Source organism: Callorhinus ursinus, unplaced genomic scaffold (genome assembly GCF_003265705.2).
Source record: "Callorhinus ursinus isolate GAN/ISIS: 27379988/994484 unplaced genomic scaffold, GSC_fseal_2.0 scaffold11, whole genome shotgun sequence".
Taxonomy (NCBI): domain Eukaryota; kingdom Metazoa; phylum Chordata; class Mammalia; order Carnivora; family Otariidae; genus Callorhinus; species Callorhinus ursinus.
The window spans coordinates 15549705-15570425 of record NW_027397073.1 but is presented as its reverse complement, the minus strand read 5'-3'; the positions used below and the strand labels follow the sequence as shown (position 1 = coordinate 15570425).

Here is a 20721-nt window from a genome sequence, read left to right as displayed (position 1 = left end):
GGCCCGGGGATCGACTGCTAACTGGCTATTTTCTGACCCAGATGGTGACTACAAAGATGTCTGCCTTCTATCAAGCTGCACAGTTGTTTTCAGTGCTAATCTATCTTTCTGTATTTTATGATACAAAACTTTTTGAGAAGAGACTAAATGCCTGGCCATTTCTCAGTGATCTGTATCATGCTCATCTGAAGATATCCTTACATCTTTAGCAATCATCTACCTGAGTCAGTACAATTCTGTAACATTCCTTCCGCTAGATGCTGCATGATCAGAGAACATACATATTCTAATTTTCAGATTAGCTTAAGAAAAACATAAGAGACTAAGTATTGCCAACAGTAACTTTGGTAATGCATTCCAGTACCAAATGCAAATGCTAAATTGTGTTTGTTCTATCAGCTGTTTTGGATTATCTGCATTGTTATCCTCCCTCATAGCATAGACAATAAAAAAATGAAAACTCAATTCATTTGCTTAAGAAAAAGAGGCCTAGTGTTATTACATAAGACAAGATCTGAAATTCTGTGAACTTGCTGGACACGTTTATAAGCTTTATCATCCTGGCTGCAGGCAGTTTTGGCATGAGTATTCCCAAGATTCTTGATTTATGCTGACATACGAACATTTAAAACATTTTGTGGATCAGATGGACAGTTCTATTTTTAATTTTTTGAGGGCCTTCCATAGCAGCTGTACCAATTTATAATCCCACCAACAGGGCGCAGAGTCCCTTTTCTCCATATTCTGGCCAGCATTTGTTACCTCTTATCTTTTTGATGATGGCCATTCTAACAGGCATGAGGTGATAACTCACTGTGGTCTTAATTTGTACTTCCCTAATGACTAGTGATGCTGAGTGTCTTTTCATGCACCATATGATCGGGCAATTCCACTTTGGGGAATATATCCAAAGGAACAAAAACACTAACTTGAAAAGTATCTTCAGCCCCATGTTCATTACAACATTATTTACAACAGACAAGACAGGTAATCAAGCTAAGGGTCCATCAATGGACGAATGGATAAAGAAGTTGTGATAGGTGTATACACACACACAGGATTATTATTCAGCCATAAAAAGGAGGAGATCCTACCATTTGTGACCCTAATGGATGGACCCCAAAGGCACAATGCTAAGTGAAATAAATCACAGAAAGACAAAGACAAATACCTTATGATCTCACGTATGTGTGAAATCTGAGAGAGAGAGAGAGAGAGAGAGAGAGAGAGAGAGAGAGAGACACCTCATAGAAAAAGAAATCAGACATGATTACCAGAGGCAGAGGGAGAGCAGAGGGGCAACTAGAGGAAGATGGTCAAAAGGTAAAAATTTCCAGCTATAAGAAATATAAGAACTTCCAGTCCTAAGACATTTATATAATACACAACATGACTGCAGCTATAACACTGCTGTGTGATATTCAGGAAAGTTGTTAAGGAGTTGATCTTAAGTTATCATGAGAAAACTATTTACTATATAGGAGATTAACAGAGGTTAGCTAAACCTCTGAGATAATTATGTCACAGTATATGTAAAATCAAACCATCATGCTGCATGCTTTAAACTTATGCAATGACGTATTCAATAATGTCTCACAACTAGAAAACATTGGGGAGACAGGAGGAGTGAGTTAAAGGAGCACGAAGTTTCAGGTGGGGAAGACAGAATAAGTCCTGAAGATGGATGGTGGTGGTGGTGGTTGCACAACAGTGTGAATGTACTTAATGTTACTGAACTGCCCACTTAAAAACGGCTGAGATGCTAAATTTTAGGTTATGTGTATTTTTTCCACAATTTTTCTTAAGAAGCAAAAGACATGCAGACTACTCTTGAGCAAAACAAAATTCTTGTGTAAGGTTAACTGTTCTGTTTAGAAAGTCTAAATTTTGCTCAAAGGGGAACAGACCTTCAAGTTGATTTGCAAAGGCTTTTTCTGAAAGGGTGTACTCCGCTCCTATACGAAACATCACTACAGCGTAAGTTTCCCAAAACATAAGCTACACCCATCTACCAGTAGCAGGCAATGATCCAGTTACGGGGGACAGGCACAATATTTCAGTAGGACTGGACAAGAGAAAGATTTCCATTTACTACCAAGAAAATACGAATATTTCCACATCAATAAATATTCTCTCTCCGACTTTGGGACGTTGCTACAAGAGGAGATCATAGGACAGTGAAACTGGGGTAACTACAACTATCTGGATCAACATGAGTTCAGCCCCTAATGTTAAGTGAAAAAAAGTATTTATATGAAACTTAACATGAAAAATAATACGTCACTTTGGGGATATATACATAAGCAATCAAAGTATAAGGAATATGTGGAAAGATACTAAGTCCGGGATCGTGGCTCAGTGTGGCTGGAATAGGGAGCTGAAATCAGGGAGGGGGGACTAACGGGTATGTTCACTACTGAAGTATTTCTTACCTTAACCTGAGCGTTAGAGGGCCTTTACTGTAGGTTTTATACTTTCTGTATACATATTTAGAGTGGGAGAAAGGGGCAGAGGGAGAGAATAACAAGCAGACGCGCTCCCCCCCCCCACCCCCGGAGCGCAGAGCCTGACATAGGGCTCCATCCTACAACCCTGAGATCATGACCTGAGCTGAAACCAAGAGTCAGAAGCTTAACGGACTGAGCCACCCAGGCGCCCCAGACAAGCGCTATTTTTACTGCCTCCATAGTTTTAGCATCTTCCAGAATGTCAGAAAGATGGAATCATAGTACGTAACGTTTTCAGATTGGCTTCTTTCCTTAGTAATATACATTTAAGGTTTCTCGATGTTTTCTCATGGCTTGATAGTTCATTTCTTTTTAGCACTGAGCAATATTCCATTGTCTGGATATATCAGTTTATTTACCCGTTCACGGACTGAAGAACATCTTGGCTACCTCCAAGTTTAGGCAATTATGAATGAAGCTTCTATAAACATCTGCAAGGGTTTTTTTTTTTTTTCCTTCTCCCCCCACCCCTCCCGCCCCAAGTCCTTTGGGTAAAGGCCAGGGAGCATGATTGCTGGGATCTCACAGTAAGAGTTATGTTTAGTTTTGTAAGAAACTACCCAACTGTCCTCCAAAGTAGCTATGCCATTTTGCCTCCCCCCAGCAACGACGGAGAGCCCCTGGTACCCCCAACCACTGCCAGCATCTGGTGGTGTCGCTATGATGGACTGTGGCCATTCTAATAGGTGTGTAGTGGTAGCTCGTTGTCCTTTTAATAACCTTTTTCCTTTCCTCGGTTACCCCATCTGAGAAATGGAAACAACTGTAGAACTCACCTTGTCGTTTCATTATGAGGATTAACTATAACAAAGCAAGAAAAATCGCTTCGCACTGAGCCTGCTCGTTGTAAATTCTCACGTTTTATATTTTTATCACCACCTGAGTTCCTCCAGAAACTAGGGTAAGTTCCCTTGACCAAAAGTATCTTTCCCCCTCTCATGCCTGTATTGCCTTGAATTCCTGCCACTGGTGACTCTTAGCTCTCAAACTTTATAGCATTAAAAAATAGTTTGAAAAGCAAATGTGTATATAAATATAGTGTAAAACAATTCAGTTTCCCAACTGAATGTATCAGTTCTTTGGCAGGGAGAACAAATGTACTGGAAAAGGTGCAGGACTAATACATGTTAATACCAAGATGAAGGCAGTTAGGTCTTATCAGTGGGATCCCACAGGGGCAGCCCTCCCCACAGGCTCTGCCACCTTCAGGAAATGAAAAGTGAATTTAAGGGAACAGAACGTGAAATTAAGGTGTAAATATAATTGTTATAGATTTCCTAGAAATGTTACCCATTAAAACCTACAAATGTCTACATGGAGATGGTGGTGCCTAATTCTATAACAAATCCCCATGTGATTTTTTTTTTTTTTTTTTACATAAATGGCAAAAGAATGGGTAAATGAACGCTGAGTATAATGGCTGTTTGCCCTATCACTTCCCTTATGGAAATGGAAAGGTAAGTCTTGTTCTCAAAGGTACAACTTCAAACGTTTCGGTGGTTTACATTAGAGGAGGAGGAGGAGGGAAAGAAGCCCAGGCAGAAGGTCCAAACTCAGGATCCAGGATCCTGACTCTAGGGCAGTGGAGAACAGATCACGATGACAGAAAACTTTTTAAAAGAATTTCTCCAAGTAATTGTTTTCCTCGTTTAAACAGTAAAAATTAGATGTACATGGAAACGTTTATCGGAGCTGACCCTTTTTGAAATGTTTGTTTCAATATCTGCATCATTTTCAAGAGTCTTAGCTAATATTTCAGAAACATGCTAGATCTAAGTTGACAGGAAATCACTCTTGGCTGTAATATATGACAAAAGGGAAGAAAGCTCTACTAAGTAGCAAACAATTTGTTTTTACAACAGAAGCTAAACTCCTATGTCTGATGGCCCCTCTGAGCCCGGATTCTCACAGTTGACAGGTGGAGAGCTCACACCGCATCTCTAGTTTTATATTATTGAGACAACAGTGGTTCACAGAAGACTTTTTCATCTGTTCGGTCATATATGCTGGAAATTCGAGTGGGAGCCAACCATCAATAGAAGCAGTGCTGTTCGTTTGGTTAAAACGGGACTCCTCTGGAGACAAAGCCATGGGTTTGACATTTAAGGAGACCACCCAGTCTCACGTGGGTAAAACCTCTTCCATAGCAAAAGGACACAACACCCCGTTAAAGCTTAGAAACGTAAGCCACAAAAGAGCATGTGGTTGCCCCAATGCAAATAGGCCAATGCGGCAAGAAATATTCTGGATACGCTAATCATCTTCGAAAAGGAACAACAGTACATTTTATCCAGTTATTAAAGGCTTTAAAGTTCATTTAATGTCTCCAGTTGGCCATGGTGCTAGGAATAAATAGTACAGCCCGTGGTCATGAGCTTGGGCTCTGGAGTCAGACTGGTGGATTTAAACCTCAGACCTCTCGCTAGCTGTGTAAACAGAGACAAGTTACATAATCCCACAGCATTTCCTCACCTGTAAACTCAGGATCATCAAAGTGCCTATCTCATGAAATTGTTAAGATTAGAGGAGATAATCCATATAGTATGGCAGGGCACATAAGAAGTGTTCAATTAATAACCAACTACCATTCAGTGTCATGTGGAGTCAGAAAAGGAACAAGTGGGGAAGCATAAGGCTTCAGGAGGAAAGAGGCATTTTCTGGAGCATTCACGGAGCAAAACATTTATATATATATACTATGCTATGTGACCCTTAGAGCAAATCCATGTGGTCTTATTACTATCTGTTTATAGACAAGAGAACTGATCTTCAGAGACAAAGTGTGGTTCCCAATGTCCCACAACTAGTAAGTGGAGGAGTGGGGATATGAACCCAAGTCTGACTTCCAAGTCCATGATATTTCCATTAACACTGTTTTTCATTAAGAAATGTCCAGGAGGGCACAGATATAGAAACCGAGAAGGGACTTTACGAGCCTTGCTAGTCCATCTCCATCTCTGCATGGATTTCATTCAAGCACCTTAGAAATAATCTATCTACACTTTTCTTCAAGATTGTTGAAAAGGAACCCATTCTGGAACCTCTCAAGGAACGCAGTTTGGAACCTTGTAGTCTGAACGTGAAGGGAACAGAGAAAGAAGTGAAAGAAGAAACTGGAGAAAGGAAACATAAAGGCAGGATGGAAACGGAGATTAGGGACCCTGGTGGGCACACACCGTGCTCCTCGCCCAGTACCCATGCCCCCGTCTCCCAGTAACAGCACTATCAAGTAGGGGTCAGTGAAGACCCACAGAAACCACACTAGCTAGTCTCAGCAGAAAGGGATTAAATACTGGGCATTAAGTGATTTACAAAGCCTGGAGTAGTAGGCTCCAGGTCAAGCGGTCGGAAAAAGCCCCCCACCCCACAGAAGGACATTGCCTCTGCTGTGATACAGAGTCACCCACCGCTGTGGGACGCCACCGTATCCTGAAGTTGCCCAATCACATTGCCACGGACACGGTCCAAGCCAGCCAAGTGGCTGCTTATCTACCTGTTAACCCAGTTCCGAACCATTTCACTTGAGTACCAGCGACCTAAGCAAGACTTAATTCCCAGCCAGAATCCCAGGTGCAAACCATGAAGGAACGCGGTTTCTAGGCCTCCAGCCTCTGAAGTGTGTGAAGGCATACTGGGTGGTGGCTGGAAAGGCTGCTGAGGTAACCTCCCCACAGTACCACCTCTGCGCCCCTGTTCTCTTTTCACAACCACTCTTCCCATGGTTTACCCATGTGGCTGAGGTAGGGATGGCTCCGCCCCCAGCCAAGGATAATGTAATCCAGACCTGGCCAAGCAGAGTCCTCCATTCCCCTGGCCTCAGGGACGGGCTCTCTGGTGGGCATACGACCCGAGCCAGGAGGGAGGGCTCAATTCCATGGTTTTCTTGGATCCACTGAGAAAGAATACCTCTTTCTGACAGATCTAAAGCTACAAGGAGGTGAGCCTGACTTTTCTAGAGGCTGTTGCACCATCACACGGCAAAATGTGCCTGAGAAAGCAGCAGATGCAGAGGTGAGCAGAAATCAAAGATGGAGAAACTCAAAGCCGGTGTCACTGACTGGGGCCCTGAGTCCAGTCATAGTTGCTGTCAGACCCTCTTTTGACATTTCACTATGACTTCTTTGTTAACCAGTCTATTCTCCTTTAAGTTCTAGGACTTCCTCCTGCAACCAGTCCCGAGTCACAGAGGATGCCAGGATGCAAGAAGGGATGAGATAAGAGGCGAGGACAGATGAGGGCTGGGCGGCGGGGGGGTGGGGGGGAGGTGAAGGAGGATTCGTAAGTTTTATTATGAAGGTTTATAAATTATACTACATGCCAGGCACCATGCTGGGTGCTATTCATGCCATTATCTCATTTAGAACTAAATTAGGAGCTGACACATTTGCTAAGTACTTGAGAAAATATGCACTTCGGGACCCAGCGGCATCTAAAACTAAGATAATTACACCACACCTGAAGAGAACAGGAGCGGCGCTGAATTACATAATGACTAAAATGGAAATAACTCTTCTGTTGCAGCTCATTTCCTTAATTTTCGTCACTACAGTGTAGTGAACAGAGTGAACTAAATGTAGTTTATTCATGGAAGTCCGAGGTTATCCCTGGGCACTACTGAATTGTCGCCTTCGGGCGTGGTGGCTACAGCACAAAGTGTGGAGTTAGATCTGGCTTCCAATGTCAGTTACATCTCTTCCTAAGATCCGAGTGGGTGATGCTCTGTGCCTTAACGTTTTTCATCTGTACCACTGGGGTATTCATTCCCGTCCGCAAAATTATCGTAAGCAACACACCTCGTCTGCGATCTACAGATGCAGAGACATGAAAGGCTTCCACATGCCCTTGCACACCTGTTGGTTTTAAAAGAGACACCAGTGTCACTCCTGGTTCGTTCTTATTCCATCATTTGAGAGCACAACTTTCATTGCTGAAGGTCAAAGATTCACCCTAACCCCACAGAGCTATAGTGTTTCCCAATGAAACAGGCCATTCCAGAGGGAGAGCAAGAGCCCCCCGTCTCCCAGCTATTATGTTTTATGGTATGTCAGAAGAAGCATCAGGCATTAAGTGAATGAGGTGGGTTGCACCGAAGGATATGCAGGAAGACCAAAGAGGATTACAACTGCCAGTTAGCAGAGCCCCCCCTGTGCCCTAGCTGCCCTCTTTCCCCCAGCAACCCTCCCAGCTGGTTACCAACTCCTCCCCACACAGACTCTCCCCTCTGAACAGCTCCCCCCTTTTCTTATATAGAGCAGTTTCTCCCTCTCCTGATTTCTCCAGTTGGCGCCCTCGTCCCTCACCCCCAAGCCTCGGGATTGATATTCCTTAAAAGATCTCGAGCCTGGTGAGGGGAGGCAGGGAGAGGTGTGCAATCATTTTCCCTTCCTGTAATTCACTAAGCCCATTTCCCCCGCCTGCAAGAGAGAGAAACGGGGGCCTGTGCTCAGCTTCAAACGGAGGCCTATTTTAGCTACGTCTCAGTTTTCTTTTAATTGCATTCATTACCTATCTAACAGCAAAACTTGGACAAAGGACGTATGTGGAGCCCAGAATATTATTAGAGGAACAGGACATCCTGCTCTTGTCAAACCAGACACTTAAATTCAATCTTTTGAAATTTCAGAAGAAACTGTGTCTCTCCCCCGCCCCCCCAGCCGCATGCATACACCCTTCATCCCCCCTGTCAATTCTTCCAAAAGAGCTTTTCAACTGTACCCATCTTTAAATAATCAGCAAATTCAACATCTGATTGGCTTGCCTGTACAGGAAAGTTAAAAACATCCACAAATTTGTTTTTTTTTTTTTTTAAAAACAGAAACATCACTTTTATTGACAAGTTAGGGCCACAGCAGACAGCTTCCAGAACAGAGATAGGACAGTCCCAAGACAACAGAGTGTAAAATCGCAGCGGACAGCTTAATACTCTTCACCCTCACCCTCCGCACTGTCCACTCCAACCTCCTCACAATCCTTCCCCAGGGCAGCCATGTCCTCACGGGCCTCAGAAAACTCTCCTTCCTCCATGCCCTCCCCCACATACCAGTGAACAAAGGCACGCTTGGCATACATCAGGTCGAACTTGTGGTCCAGGCGAGCCCAGGCCTCAGCGATGGCTGTGGTGTTGCTCAGCATGCACACGGCCCGCTGCACCTTGGCCAGGTCTCCACCGGGCACCATAGTGGGAGGCTGGTGATTAATGCCCACTTTGAAGCCAGTGGGGCACCAGTCCACAAACTGGATGCTGCGCTTGGTCTTGATGATGGCAATGGCAGCACTGACATCTTTGGGAACCACGTCGCCACGGTACAACAGGCAGCAGGCCATGTATTTACCGTGCCGAGGGTCACATTTCACCATCTGGTTGGCCGGCTCAAAGTATGCGTTGGTGATCTCTGCTACAGAAAGCTGTTCATGGTAGGCTTCCTCAGCAGAGACGACAGGGGCGTAGGTGGCCAGAGGGAAGTGGATGAGGGGATAGGGCACCAGGTTGGTCTGGAATTCTGTCAAATGGACATTCAGGGCTCCAACAAGTCGGAGGGAAGCAGTGATGGAGGACACAATCTGGCTAATAAGGCGGTTAAGGTTAGTGTAGGTTGGGCGTTCAATATCGAGGTTTCTACGGCAGATATCATAGATGGCCTCATCGTCTACCATGAAGGCACAATCAGAGTGCTCCAGGGTGGTGTGGGTAGTGAGGATGGAGTTGTAGGGCTCAACTACAGCTGTGGAAACCTGGGGGGCTGGGTAAATGGCGAACTCCAGCTTGGACTTCTTGCCATAATCGACAGAGAGACGTTCCATCAGCAGGGAGGTGAACCCGGAACCAGTTCCCCCTCCAAAGCTGTGGAAAACCAAGAAGGCCTGAAGACCTGTGCACTGGTCAGCCAGCTTCCGAATGCGGTCCAAGACAAGGTCAGTGATCTCCTTGCCAATGGTGTAGTGCCCTCGGGCGTAGTTGTTGGCAGCGTCCTCCTTGCCGGTGACGAGCTGCTCAGGGTGGAAGAGCTGCCGGTCGGTGCCGGTGCGAACTTCATCAATGACCGTGGGTTCCAGGTCTACAAACACGGCCCTGGGCACATGCTTGCCGGCGCCCGTCTCACTGAAGAAGGTGTTGAAGGAGTCATCTCCTCCCCTGATGGTCTTGTCACTTGGCATCGGGCCATTGGGCTGGATGCCGTGTTCCAGGCAATAGAGCTCCCAGCAGGCATTGCCGATCTGGACACCAGCCTGGCCCACGTGGATGGAGATGCACTCATGCATGACTGCAACTTATAGGGTTCCTCGGGGGCGGGAAGAGGCGAGGGGACGGCGACAAGGTCTTCCCGCTGACAGACTACCAAGGAGTCCGGGGGAGAAGAAATTTGAAACATTTTAAGACTAGACCTAATACAACAAAATGGGAGAAATATCGAAAAAGGATCCACTGCAAGCCACAGGAGTGCTTGATATTTATGAGACCACTTGTTATTACAACCGAATTCTACCTGCTGTCCTTGACTAAACACCACAGATAGGTGTCATGGGGCCCAAAGTACAAGATCTTCTACCAGGATCATTCTTTGGGCGGGGGGACGACAGGAGGGCCAAGGGGCTGGAGTAGCAAAACGAGCTGAAATTTTTCATGACTTTCTTACATCTGTCTTATTCCACTTTTACCTTTGGACAAACATGTCAAGAGAGACCGCAAGGTTACAAGCATTACTATCTTCACGTGATCCTTCATTTCTTCCTTCTTCCATCAAGATTATCGCTAAAGGGTCAAAGCACTGACTTCCTCATTTTTCATTCATATCCCTAATGTTTACGCACAGAGTACAAATTCAATATAAACCCTCTGGATAAACAGATTTTCCCATTGACCGTGACCTCGTAGGAAAACGCCACCCTATGAAAATAGGAAACACAGAAAGGGAATGTATGTTGGACAAGGCAGAGCAGACAGAAATTCCTGAGTTCGAAGTGGGGAGAAATCTCGAGGAGGAGTGATCACAGTAAGCCTGAATAACCACGAAAGGCTTCGGGGAACCTTGAAGCATGAGCAGGACTTGGAAGAGTGACAGGGACAGAAGGGAAAGGGGGATTCCACAGAGAAGCCAGGCCTGAGTGAGGGGGTAAACCCAGAGGACCTAGGAATGGTGGGCCATAAATTATCTTGCCCAATATCTATAGGACCCTAAAGACCATGGTGAGGGGGATTATATGATGGTCAGTTTCCAAACCCAACTCAGAACACGGGGTCTGACGAAAGGAGAGACCATGCAGCCAAATGGTAAAAAGCACAAGTTTGAAGTCAGATAGACTTGAGAGCAAAACCTAGCTTCACATTTACAGGCTGTTTCCCTGGACAACTTGCTGAACCTGTGTGTCTTATGGTCTTGAGCCATCAAGTGAAATAATACCTACCCTGTTGTTGTGGGAACTAATGATATCGCTTGAATTGTGCTCACATGCTCCCAGGTACACAATACCTCAATTTATTTGCTATTTTGACACATTCCATTTTAAATGATCCTTGAGAAAATTCCAGAGTGTGTGTGCACCAGAGCCAAATGCTGACCAGTCACTCAGAAGATCCTGGAATAACCACGGCAGCCATGACTCCTATAGCCTCAAGTATCAGGGCACAGAATTTAGTCCCTGGGGTTTGAAACTCTTCTTTAAAGAAGCTGAAGAAATGGGAGATGCTAAATGCTGCAAGGAATCATCAGTTAATGTCAGCTAGGCCCTTTGGGTCCTTGGCCGAAAGGTTTCTGTAAATAAGGTTTTTATTATTATTTCTAAAACAATTTTTTTCTACGGCTGTGAAGAGGCAGGATGTGGCCTTTAGAGATAAGGACGGCTCATCTCTCCATAAAACATCTGATTTAAATGTAATCTTTGGCTTTCTCCAAGGAGCACAGCTCCTGACTTCAAAACCTTTCACATTCTGGGTCATTTTCAAGTTTATGCTCATCTTTAATTACGGAATTATCTACTAATTATATGTTCCTACGTTGTTAAATCTAACAAGAACACAAAGCGAAGTTAGCACCCCCCTCCTAACACAAAGTGGCTGTTCTTTTTTCCCCCGCTTACCCCAGAAAACACGCCCCCTTATCTTTTATAAAGAAACACCAATTTTATCTTAGGAGAAAGAGACCCTCTTTGTCCTTGTTAACATACTGGAGACTGAGCAAGTCACCAGATTAAAAAAATAAAAAGCAGCTCAGACATTATAAAGAGGATCGAGGTAACACCTGCAGCCTGAGGTAGACAGTGAAACTTCTATTTGGACTTCCTCAGGCTGAAAGGTACTCAACCACTCTGTGCCTCAGACTCCACATCCAAACAGGGATTACTCCATAGGGCTGTTATAACATGGAGTCGGGGCACCTGGGTGGCTCAGTGTCCGACTCTTGATTTTGGCTCAGGTCATGATCTAAGGGTTGTGGGACTGAGCCCCGAGTCAGGCTCTGCGCTCAGCGGGAAGTCTGCTGGAGGATTCTCTCTCTCCACCCACCCCTGCCCCTCTCCCCGACCCTCCCACTTGCACACAATCTCTTAAAATGGTTGGTGTGGAAAGCCTGATCCTCAGTATATGGAAACATTGACCTTATCACTTTTTTACAGTTGAAAGTGGCGGGGGGGGAAGTCTCTTCTTCTATTCCTCTGGGACTTCATCTTACCTCAGGCAGGCCAACGAGGAAGAATCCAATGGAGAAAGTTGGCAGAAGAAACCAAAAACGTATCCGAGTGGGGCCTCTCCTCACCTGAAGAGGTTCAGTGCTACAGAGCCATACAAGGCCAAAGAGTCACCGGACAGAGCATGGCACCACCAGCCAGGAGGCCGCGAGTCCTCTTCCTAGAGCGGGGGCAACGTCCGAGGGCACGCAAAACAGACACTCATCAAGTAAAAAGACGGTCTCAACCTGACTTTCTGACAGTCCCCTCTACCAGACAGGTGTAAGACAATCAGTACATTTCACGACTCCCTTGATACAAACGGACACTTCTAAGCACCTAACCCCAGTCACCTGTATTTAAAAGGAATGTGAATTCCTCATCTACTTTTATAACAGGAAAAAAAAATGCTAAACAGAGAGGTGACGAGTAGTAAATAAACAGTTTCCACTATTTATGATTGCTTCAATAGGTATTTGCATCCATGGCCAATTTGAACTACTATTCATAGTGGTAATTTTGATATGCACTAGACCAGAACCCCGGATTCTTAAATGCCGCACTGTGTCCTGCCTAGTTTTGTCAGCTTAGTAATGAGTGTGTTTTTAAGATCTACTGCAAGCCTTTCCAAACATACTTAGTTTCTGTCAGCTACTGCTAAGATGATGGATAAGGCCAGTCCGGGGACAAGACCCTTGTGTCCTATATCCAGTGACCAGCACAGATCCTGGCAGGAGCAGACCTGCCTCAAACTGGAGATGTGAGCTCCGTCTCCGCTTTCACCGCCACCAACCCTGCGTTCATCGCGGAGGATGAAAGCCGTGCCTGGGGAAAAATGTGTTCTGGCCTGATTGCAAATACCAGACAAAGTGTCCACTCGGGGAGCCTCACCGGCAATGGTGGGGCTGGTGGACCTGCCCAGCAGGGATGCTGTCCACTGTGAGGCAAAGGGAGTAGAAACAGACAAAGAGGAGTTGTTTGGCAGCAATGTGAGCTTTTGTCTTTTTGATAAGACCTCTTCTGGAACATGCTACAGATAAGAGAAATTCTTTAAAAATGATAAAGCCTATATTTGGACGCTTAAACACACATACTATGCTCACAGATACAAAGAGCAGACTGGTGGTTCCCTGAGGGATGGGGTAAGAGAAACGGGTGAAGGGGGTCAACAGGTACAAACTTCCAGTTATAAGTCCTGGCGATGTAATGTCCAGCATGGCACCTCTAGTTAATACTGCACTGCATATATGAAAGTTGCTAAGGGAGTAGATCTTAAGAGTTCTTATCAAGAAAAAAATTCTTTATGGCGATAGGTGTTAACTAGACTCACTCTGGTGATCACTTCGCAATACATACAAATATTGAATCATGGTGCAGATCTTAAATATGCTGTAGGTCAATGATAGCTCGGTTTTTAAAAATACCAGAAAAACTTAAAACACAAGAACAATGAAGCCTGACCATTGCTTCGTTTGCTGAAAGCCAGTTACTGGGCCAGGCACTGAGGAGCCATAACAAAGAGGACACCTTAAAAAGAACAATCAGAGGCTGGAACAAGGCGTGAACTGGGCTGTATCTAGCACAGGTCTAAGGAATGCTCCTCACTGCTGGGAAAAGACAAGAAGGGCCTCACAGAGGAAGCAACACTTGAACTAAGCCTTGAAGGGCCAAAAAAACCCACAAAAAACCCAGGTGATCCAGGTGGATGCTGAGAGGGTGGCAGAGGGAGGCAGCTCTACGCAGAGGAAACCACGTACTCTGGCCAGCTCCTCAGCACCCCCATTTGCAACCACTGGGATCATCACCCAGTAGATGTTCCCTGACTGCCTCTCGTGCGCTAAGACCTTACTGGGAAACCAGAGACCTAAAAAGGACACGGAGCCTCTTCAGGCAGGTACTCCCCCCCCCCCACTCATTCCAGTGAAAAGATCTCAGGTAGATGAAGCACCAGACCACCCGCTCCCAGGAGACCCCAGACTGAGTTACAGACATCAGACAGGGAAAGCCAGGGGAGGGCTCAACTGCCCCAGAGCCCCCGGGGACAACCTCCTGATGAGGCAGCCTCTAATAACCTGTTTTCCTCCTGGCAATTTCCATGGGAAAAGGTGAAGGAATTGACCTGCTCCACTTGAACACTGCTCAGGCCAGGCCCCAGGAAACTGGGCTTGGGATACGAATCTGAATGAACTTCTCAGCCATAGCTTCCTGCCTGAAGCATGTTACCCATCCCAAACCACTGTGATGATCTCGGCTCCTGCTGTGCTTTGGGATCAACTCCAATCCACCCCAGACTCAGAGTCTGACAAATACAGTTTTCTCAGTAATACAAACTTAATCCTTAACTGTGAACTGTTTCAGGAAAAAATGCTTTGTGGAGCTCTCAGAGGGCAGGGATCACACTCACATGTCGTTTGCATGCTCCACGACAGATCTAAAGGCATTCAAACTCCCCCCAAATTGTTCAGTTCCTTGGGACGTAATTCATCAGATGTGACAGACAGGGACACAGTGACCCTTTCAGGGAAAGGCATCCTTGAAGAAGAAAATGTCCACACAGCAAACCACAAAATGCATGCGTGAAATGCTGACTTCCTATGTGCCTTTTTGTTTATAAATCAAACTTTAATTATCTACATACTTAGCAAGTCTGTTATGACATCCCATTACAAACGGTCTTCAAAACAAGTCATAAACAGCACTTCTTGTCTTCAAAGATAATGTCCCTGCGGGAACCCCTGCCATCTTTGGGCCCTATCTCGGAGCCAGCTGAGCATCTGTAAATCAAGCATCTCCCACTGGCCACTGGGGGACATACACCAACCTCAGAGGGGTGTCAAGAAACGCATCAAGAATCCTCTCTGGAGGCTGTATTTCAGTTTGGATCTTTTGTCACTCCGGCTATTTTAAAATGAAAAGGGAACCCAGCGAAGTCTTTTTATCCAAGAAATCTGACTTTGACTGTAACTGCTTTCTTAACCAAAATGGGTTGACCTTACATTGATAAACACAAATGCAGGTTCTCTCACTTTACATTTTACTAGCTACTCAGAGAAGCCTTTTTCCAATGCACGCCCACACTCTAAATGAAAACCCATAAGCACACTCATGCATTAGACTGATAAAGGGGAAAAATGGTACTCTTGAAAAGAGTTTAATCCTAGTTTAATCCAAAAATCCTGTCCAGTACATCAGGTAATGTTAGTATTTTTGCAATTGTGGATTTGGTCCTCTAATTTTGTGTGGTTTTGGCTGGCGTTTATAGATAAGCATGTACCAATCAGCAGGGTAGATGCTGGTTCATGAGCTTGTGGGTACCATGAAGATCCTCCTCTTAATGTTCAGAGTCTGATAGTCTGCGAACCAAAAAGGATGAATTACTTACATGGATGCAAATTGCTATACTGGAGACCTACCACCATTTAGGATATCGTTCCAACGGCAGAATCATCCCAAATTTCAAACTGATATACAATGAACTATAGGGCACAACTCCCCTAGTAGTTGGTGATGGCCTACAAGGATAAAATGGAAGCATGATTGCTACAGTCCTATAGACCATCCGAAGCAAAAAAAGGATTGCATAGCTGGATTTCAGCATTCATTCTTGTTTCTTTCGCTGCCCTCCCTCCATGCCCTTCAGCTGTCCTTGACAGACTCCTTTCATCCTATAGCACCACACTGGGGCTTGGGAGCTAATACAGCACACTGGTTAAACACAGGTTCTGGAACCTACCTAAATTCAAATTCTAACCACTTACTGTGTGACACTAACAATGCTATTAATCTCTTCAAATCTCAGGTTGTTGGCTTACCATATACAAACGGGGGATAATAAAAGCATATGTGTGTGGGGCTTGTATTAAAAATTAAAAACGCAACAAGCTACTCAGTACGGTGTTTGACCTACAAAGTACTCAATAAGCATTAATGTTATTTACAAAACTCTTTTTCCGGGTTTTGACTCCTTATAGGTCAACACTACAATGAATTTTCCTATGTTCCAGATCCCCAAGAGCCCTACTTCTGGCTCGCACCGAACAGATTATATAACAAACTTTGGCCAAGGTGTTAATGGCAGATAAAAGGATTTAGTGTTCATCCTACTAAATACTATCTTCGCATTTCGAAGGAGAAGAGCTGCCCTCGGTCTTTACTGCCTACTGCCAGGAGAAGCGTAAGACGACGACCCGATTTTATATCAGCAAAGGAATAATCTGGAGAAGGGTCTTTGAAGGTAAAATTTGTCAACTACTCAAGGAAGTTAAGGATTTCTGAAATACTTTGACACCTGGCCTGTGAGCATTGCAATTGGAGCTTTAATAAAATAAGGTGTTTATCGTGAATGAACACCAAATCCCTACAGAACCCCAAACTTCACTGTCTTAAGGCCCAAAGACTTAAGGCTGATATACCCATTCATTCACTCTTCAGTTTGTTCATTTGAATTTTCAATGGCCATTTATCCACCATTCTTTGTGAACCATACACTGATCTAGCTACTGGAATATAAAGTTTTATATATTGTTGAATTGCCTTTTAAATAGTTGACACCGAGCTGAACAGGTATCAATACCCTAACCGAGGAGCTCAGAGAATGACGGTCTAACACAGCCGGCCAGGCTTGGGTTTTAGTGGCGGAATTTTCAGGGAGGACTCCAGTCCAGCACTGGCTAAAAGAACTTTCTGCAATGTTGGACATATTCTACAGCTCTGATGCTCAATATGGTGGCCGCTATGTGGTTAGCGCGTCTTTGAAATGTGGCTAGTGTATTTCGGAACTAAATTAAAAATTTTAAAGGTAAGTTTAAATAGCCACAGGTGGCTAGTGGCTGCTACGTTGGACCGTGCAGCTCTTGAGGAATGCTAAATGACTCGTGTGAGACGGTGAGAAGTTCCTCCGGATCGGTGGTGGTGAAGCAAAGGTATCTGCAGAGGTAAAGCAGTAGAAACATCCTCAACTTCCCAGCCTCCCAGTTACGAATTTATCCCCCTCCCCGCCCAGTCTCTTCCTTTGCCATTCTTCCTCAGTGGGATATAAATCTTGTCTCTTACCCAAGGTTGATCCTTCCCCTTTTGTTTCGGATTCCATTCTTCCTTATTCGTCAATTACCTCCTCTCTCAAGTCTTCCCTCTACACTGGGTCTTTCCCTTTGGCATATAAACATGTTCATGCCTCTCCTGTGTTCAAAACAAGTCTCCTCAATCCTACTGTTATTCTCTTGCTGCCATCTGTGTCTCTCCGGCCCAACCCAACCTCCTGAAACAGTATTTCAACATCTCTTTGTTGTCTCCTTTATCTCATTACCCAGTCTTTGCTGATTCATCATCTGGTCCCCGCCCTTACCCTTCCACTGACACAGCCCTCCCGAGGATTACCAAGGTCCTCTTTGATGCTATATCCAACGGACTTCTTTGAGTTCTTGCCCAACTTTACTTTGCTGTCACCTCTGATCTGCTGACCAACTCCTCTTCCTTGAAACTCCTCCACCCGTCCTCAGGACACCACTTTTCTCCCTCCTTTTTTTTTAGGCCTCTATCTTCCACACTGCTTTGCAGGCTCCTCTTCGTGTTCTGATGGGTTTGGTCTTCAGCCGTTTTCCCTTCCCATCATACACACTCCATCCTGGAGTCTCAGCTACTTCTGTGGCTTCATCCACCATTCACTTGCCAGTGATTCCCAGAAGTCTATCCCCAGCTCACATCTCTCTCTTGTTCCCAGACTCATATATATAACTGCTTACTGGTTATCTCGCTCATATGTTGCAAGCAGCTCAAATTCAACAAGTCCAAAAATAATCAATCATTGTTATCCAACCTCATTGCCACTAAAAAGTTTTTTTTTAATATTTTACTTATTTGAGAGAGAGAGAGAGAGAGAGAGAGAGAGAGAGAGAGAGAGAACACACAAGCAGGGGGAGTGGGAGAGGGAGAAGCAGGCTTCCCGCGGAGCAGGGAGCCTGATGCAGGGCTCGATGCCAGGACCCCGGGATCATGATCTGAGCCAAAGGCAGATACTTAATGACTGAGCCACCCAAGTGTCCTGAAAATGGCTGTTTCTTAGGAATCCCATGTGCTAGAGAATGGTTCCATTATTCACCTAATGGACCAAAGCCAGACAGAAATCATTCTCATCTCCTCCACATCTGGTCTACCAAGTACTTCAGGTTCCAGCCTCTTACTAGTTCTCAGATCTTTATAGGTCTCTCAATCCCTGTCACCATGTGTAGTCAAGGATTATCATCCTTCCTGGCCTAATTTACCATACAATTATCTTTACTCCCTATCCAGTTGCACCCTCCTCCAGTCCATTCTTCATGTGCTCAGATTTGATTAAGTAGATTTGAAAAGGCTTTTTCTGAAAGGGTCTACACCTCTCCTAATACAAAATATTGCTAAAGTGTAAATTCTCCAAAACATAAGCTACACCAATCCACCCATACAGGTGATGGTCCAGCTATGGGGAGTAGGCACAATATTCACAATACTTCAGTAGGATTGGACAAGAGAAAGATTTCCATTTACTACCAAGAAAATACAAACGAAATATTTCCACATCAATAAATATTCTTTCTCTGACTTTGGGACATTGCTCCAACGGGAGATCATAGGAAAGTGAAATGGGGGTAACTAGAACTATCTGGGTCAACATGGATATAGCCCCTAATGTTAAGTGGGGAAAAAAGTCCTATTTATATGAAACATAACATGAACAATACTACTAGACGCCACTTAGGGAATACATACATAAGTAATCAAAGTATAAGGAGTATGTGGGAATAACAGACTAAGATAGGGATCGTGGCTCAGTGTGGCTGGAATAGGGGGCTGAAATCAGGGAGGGGTGGCCAAGGGGTATGTTCACCACTGAAATATTTCATATCTTAACCTGTTAGAAGGGCCTTTACTGTAGGTTTTATACTTTTTGTATATATTAAGTTATTTGGTAAATGTCTTAAAAGTAATTTCTAAAAACAGACCTTTTTATGCGAAGACCATCAAACATTGTTCTAGGCTCCGTCCCTCCTCACCCGTTCTTCCCAAAAAGCCACCCTGTAATCATGTTACAGACCAAGATACCACTAGAACAGAAAGGATTCCTAGACTCTGGCCATAGGAAATCTTATCCTCGAGCAACATGTGATAAAATTCAGAATAAAAGATTGTGGAATCCCCCAGAATTGGCACATACTGCACTTTAACCGGATTGTCCGTGTTCATTCTCAGACGGGCTTTTGTTTCCTGCACATTACATAACCGCACTTGTCTGACCTGCCTTCGAACAGGAAAAGCAGCATTGGCGCCTGCAGCCATTTCCCTAGAGGGCTCCAGAGCTGGCTCAGAAAATAACCCCACCAACCCCTAGGTGGATACATGAGCTGGGCTGAGCCTCAGAGACCAAAGGTGACAAGGCTCGTTCTCTCTGCAGAGCCAGCTAGAAAAGTGAATTTCAGCATACAGCTCTTCTCCCCCCCTACCAAAGTCCCTGGGGAGATTCCTGAGCTGCTAACAGCACAGGGACAAGTGCTCAACACAGGCACAACCCAAAGGGCCTGTTTTAAGCACAACAATGACCTTACGAGATGTCCCCAAGCCAATATCCTTTGAATCAGATTGACTCGCCTTTCTGAATTGCTTTTACTGTGTAGGTCTCATGCTTTAGCACAAAGAGGAGGAAGTGACAGCATCTGCAACAGCAGGCTTGTTTTCAACGAGTTGGAAGGTCCATGCACCTGGAAGTTACGGAGACATCAACTGGCTGATGTCACAGCTGGCTCTGGCTCTCCCAACGTGAGAACAATGTAGTCTCACGGGGGAGCCCCGCCATCAATGCAGGTCTTTGTCAGTTATCAGGTGTCACTCAGCTGGTGTCCTCAGCATCAACACTCCCTCCCAGCAGAGAGCTGGCAAGCGTGCCCCTGAGGACTAGAGTGATAACACGGGAAAGGACTCCCACAGCACCTGCTTGTGGGAGGCTCCTCTCCCGGCCCCTCTGAGCACAGCTCAGAAGGAAAAGCACAGTAAACGCGAGCTTTTCAGAAAGCAGAAAAAATTCAAAATGCTTTTTAGGACACCCCCACGCTTGGGCAAAGCAGAGAGCTGTCAAAAAGCATTTCTCTGAGGGCAGAAAAATGGCATGCATGATATTAAACTAAAGGCTTCAAAAGTGAGCCTGAGGCTTAAGCATAAAGCCCAGGCTGAAGCATATGCTGATTCAAGCATATAGTCACTGAGAAGACAGAGGTCTAAAAAGTCTTAGGAGCAGGGCAAGATCTACCTACTTTGCTGACTGAAAGCTATTCAGTCTGCACACTTCTGAGCCTGGCTCAGGTGTGACGGACTGCTGGGGCTTTGCTGATCATACCCCTGAGCCAGTGGAGTCCCCTGCTAAGAGTTCCTGGAATTCGCAGGTCAAAGCAGAAAATCTACAGTGTGGACCTAAAGGATGGTTTCTTAGTAAGTTTCACTCGCCTTTGAGTACGAGTGATCGGGGCAGAGATCAAGTGTCAAATAAAGATCTTAGTTAATCCTCTGGCAAAAGCAATGGATTTTCAAA

General features: G+C 45.0%; 1 protein-coding gene and 1 pseudogene across 4 annotated transcripts in view; both read right to left on the bottom strand.

Moving 5' to 3' along the window:
- Nucleotides 1-20721, bottom strand: part of CCBE1 (collagen and calcium binding EGF domains 1) — a 249079-nt gene that overhangs the window by 161663 nt on the left and 66695 nt on the right. The gene's annotated exons all lie outside the window — the stretch shown is intronic.
- On the bottom strand, nucleotides 8296-9786 carry LOC112835157 (tubulin alpha-1B chain pseudogene; annotated as a pseudogene).